This window comes from Lepidochelys kempii, chromosome 24 (assembly GCF_965140265.1).
Source record: "Lepidochelys kempii isolate rLepKem1 chromosome 24, rLepKem1.hap2, whole genome shotgun sequence".
Lineage (NCBI taxonomy): Eukaryota > Metazoa > Chordata > Testudines > Cheloniidae > Lepidochelys > Lepidochelys kempii.
Window position 1 is genome coordinate 7,664,221 of NC_133279.1, and position 4,687 is coordinate 7,668,907.

Here is a 4,687-nt window from a genome sequence, read left to right on the forward strand (position 1 = left end):
GGGAGGGGGCTCAGGGTTGGGGTGAGGGGGGGCGCTTATTGGGGGGGGGCTTCCCGAAAGTGGCCAGCACGTCCCTCTAGCTCCTAGGCGGAGGGGCTGGGGGGCTCTGCATGCTGCCACTGCCTGGAGGCACCACCCCCACAGCTCCTATTGGCTGTGGTTCCCGGCCAATGGGAGCTGCCTGCCCCACCAGCACCAGCAGGGGTCCCGGGCTACCCCCCCCCCCCCGGCGCCCTCAGACCGCCTCCTCAGAGCACCCCTGGCCCAAGTTTTACTCATGGGTATAGTGCAAGTCATGGACAGGTCACAGGCCGTGAATTTTTGTTTACTGCCCGCGACCTGTCCATGACTTTTACTAAAAATACCCGTGACTAAAACGTAGCCTTATTCATGGTATTTGTTGTGTGGATCATAATCAAACACAAAAGACCGAACAACCCTTTTTGTGACAAATTCTGCTCTTGCTTAGATGCAGGTGGATTGACGACCTCTTCTGGATCTAAAAGCACCAGCCTCTCCATTTTGCGCTAAAAGAGCACGTGACTCATTGTTAGCTCTTAGGCAGTAGCAGACTTATCAGGCTCTGTGCTCTGTAGTCACTAGAGAGGGCTAAAGAACCACACTGGTATCCTCACACCCATTTCACAAATTTGAGGGGTGTGTCTGGAGGCCAGGGCTGCCTCCGTGATAAGACTGAAGAGTGGGGAGGACAGAGGGTGAAATTCACCCATGTGCAGAGGGAACGTGAGTGGTGCACAGAGCAGCCCCCCTCCTCAAAGCGGAGCAAGTTTCTCCAGGAGGCTTGATTTGCCATCTCCTTACACCAGTGCAGAGTGGGGCGTGAAACTCCGCTGCATCACAATGGTAGCATTGTTGCGCTTACTTTGCACTGGTGTAAAAGACAGCCCTGTGACAATCACGACATGAACACAAGAGACGTTAGATAAAAACATAAATTCTCTTGCTGGAAGGTCATAACAACACAACTGTATTTCTTAGCATTCAGAATGATAATACGTAAGAACCCCAAAACAGAAAGAGGCAAAACGGGCTGCTCCCTAAAACAGAGGCACAGCTCGATACACCTTCCTCTAGGCTGGCTCTCTGTAGAGACTGAACATTACTGCTAGATTCAGTCTTACGCTTCCCTACAGAGCTCTTGCAAGCAGAACCAGAAAAAAGCCCTGAAATTTAAAGTGACAGTTTACACTTTTAAACTGTTTTAAGACACTCCAAGCACAAAGGTGCAGTGCAATGCCAAAGGGGGCCTGTGATGACCACCATAAAAGCGCAAATGTCTAGGCGCCTATGCCAGTTAAGCACCCACATCTCTTTGAAATTTCAAAGGCTGCTTTGGAAATTTCGGTCTAAACACTCCTTTCCTTCTGCCAGAGCTGGATTAAAGGTCCCTTGTAAAGAGAAAAGTAAACTGGGGTCACACCCATATTTTTACTGCCTTGTTTTGTTTAAAGGCCTGAAAGCCTTTTAAAATTGGCCCTGCTTGGTTTTATACTTTTAGAAATATCAGGCATATCAATTCACTTTTCTGCTGCGTGGGCTCAGAGAACTAAATGGGGAGCAGCCTCCCGGGAGCTGGGAGGATCTTTAATGAAGAGAGCATTCTTCCCAACTGTTTGCCGAGCATTTGAGTTAAATGGGTGTTTGTTTTTTTAAAGGATGCCTAAAGTTAAGCATATGCTCAAGTGCTTAACTAAGACTAAAAAAAGATAGATAGTTTTTTGTTTTGTTTTTTTTTGGTCAGATCACTGTTTAAACACATTTATGAGTCACACTTTGCCCCGACTTGCTTTTTTCAGTCAAATGTGTAACCGAAGCTCCGGTATTTACCTAATAGTTCCTGGCAGTGGCAGCATCCCATTGTAATGAGGAAAATAAATGTTTGATTTTGCAGCTTGAAAGACAAAACACAATAGCTGAGGTGCTAAGCAGGGTTCTCTCTCCCCTACCTTTACCAGACACACACTTTGATTGCTTAGCTTTGAAAGGGAAGGGAGGGTTGGGGGGAACAGAAAAAGCTTTACAGGCCTGTTCCTGAACTAGTGGAGAATTGGCAAGATTGTGCCACAAGAAATAATTAAACCGGATTGAGATGGGGAGAGCCTTTTATCCAGGCTCAGTCAAACTTTTAGTTATTGTTAACGCCAATTTAAAACTCAAAGGCCTGACCGGGGAGAGGGGAGGGAGAAAAACTTTCTTTGTTAAAGATACAACAGTCTGACCCTATCCTTAAAGGCTGAAAAACACTCTCAGTCCATATCACTGGGCCCTGCAAAAGCAGGGATGGCTGGCTTTGAAAGCCTTATGGCTGTTCTTTTTTTTAAAAAACAAAACAAAACAACAACCCTGCTTTGATGACTCAATTCAACTACATGAGCAAGAGGTTTGGAGGCTCATCTAAGCGGAAAGACCAGTCTTCCCACAATTCCGCAGTGAGCATCAGTTCGTTCCACCCTGGAAACATGACATCATCAGAGCACGCTCTCATTGGCCGAGCAGTACCTCTGAGGGCAGATGCAGACACAGCTGACGGATCCCTGGTGCCAATGATCAGATCACGCCTGGGTTGGAAAAGTCACCCTTGTATGTAGACTGAAGAAGGCCTGTGCACACAAGCGTCTGTGCACAAGCGTACGCACAGGTCTATGTTCGATTGTAAGGCCAGAGGGGCCTATTAGCTCATCTAGTCTGACTTGTATAACAGGGGCTGGAGAATTGCACCCTATTACCTTGTATGAGTTTTGTTTATTTTAAAGGGCTGCTGGAAGATACGAACTGCGGACCATTTGTGATGAAGCTGGGGAAAATCCCCCCCTGAATTCTGAAACTCTGCTGCATGACGGAAACAGCATTTGTTGGACTTCTCTATATTACCAGAGCAATTTAAGGCCCAAACTGAGATCAGGGTCGCATTGTGCTGGCTGTTGCACAGACACAACCTGAGAGACTCTCTGCCCCAGAGAACTCCCAGTCTAGATAGGCAAAGACAGGCTGATAGTTGTCATTTTACAGATAGGAAAACTGAGGTCCAGAGCGATGGTGCGATGTGTCAAAGGTCACACAGGGAGTTAGTGGCAGAGCTGGGAACTGCATGCAGGGGTCTTAGTCCCCTCACTCATCCCCAAGAAAGTTCTACCACTTAATTAGAGCTTTTTTTTGAGCTGAGTTGCTCAAAGCCCTCCCGTCCGACAGCCTGGTGAGCGGCACGGACGGACAAGGGGGTTCCGTGACGAGCCCAAGGGTGAGTTCGTTCTGCACACCGTTCCTTTTCCTTTTCAGTACAGCATGTGTCCCCTTACGTACAGGGCAGGGACGCTGGGGAATCCCGAAAGCCAGGGCCAAGGCGTGACTGTGTTTCTGAGTGAAGTGTGTGGCAGAGAAAACAGGAAGCCGGTGAGGCAGTGGCTGGTCCTTGAAGCAGGGGAAGTGGCGGCGGGGGGGGGCATGTTGCTGTGGCAACCCACATGCCAAGTGTGGTTCCTGGCAGCTGCCCGTCGGCGTTTCGCAGCAACCCAGGCTGCTCTGAGTCAATGGAAAAGCTGAGCTGGGCCTGGAGGCCAGGGGAGGGTTTGTCGGTGTCGTTAACGGCCCTGGTCGCTTCCCCTGGATGCTGGCCCAGCACACTAGAGAGCAGGTCGGGGCTCAAATTCTTGCTGGGGCCTCATATTCCCCCATCCTGGGGTTCCTGCCCATGAGAGAGGCTGGGAGCCAGAGACTGCAAGCTCCTTCACGGTGGGGACCGTCTTTTTGCTCTCTTTTTCTGCAGCACCTAGCACATCTAGGTACAATTGTGATACAGAGGATGCCTTTGGATCCCTCAGTGCTGCCTCCCTAGTTGGCGAGGGGAGGTGGGAATTTTGACTATTGCCTGGCACTCCTTGTCCTTTTGCCCTTTTCCTGCTTCCCCTCCCCAACAAAAGGCTGAAGGAGCTGCTGCTGCAGCGTGCTCAGAATGAGCCAGTCAGGGGAATGAGGCCCCCAGGAATCTTGCCGGGAACAGAGGGGGGCATTGTTCCGTACTGGAGTGGGGAATCTGAGGCACAGAGACTCGCCGAAGGTCATCGAGTGAGTCAGCAGCAGAGCCAGGAATAGGACGCAGGAATCCCTCTGTCTCAGATAACTAGCCCCTGCGACCGGCGGGGGGGACCTTTTTCTCAGGTCCCTAGGACATGGCTGCTTGTCTCCTCCCACTGTGCCTAGGATCTAATACCAGGACGGGTAACCTTGCTGTAGAGTTACCTACAGCTGCAGCCCCCAGTTTTGCCCTGAGCTTGGGGGGCCAGTTGGGATCCAGGGGTTTTGCCGGAAGCTGATGCTGTCCTTGGAGGACGTTTCATTATGATGGAGCCCTGTGCCTGGGCCCACCTGCCTCAGCCCAGACACAGCAGCCGGCAAACTGGGGGTAACAGAGAGCAATCACCCCCATACACACACGGCCCCTTCTGCCACTCCAGAGCACTGTTTGCAGGGGTGGAACAATGGGCACTAGGACCCAGCGAATTCTCACCAGGTGGAGTCAGGAGGTGCGAATGCAGACAAACCAGTTTGGGATGAGCAGTACAGGGGCCATAACTGGTGTCCTAGAGCCACAGGAGGGAAAATCCATTGGGGATTTGGCTCCCCAAGAAGGGGGGAAAAACCCGGCTAACTTCAGTGTTTTCTGAGGGCT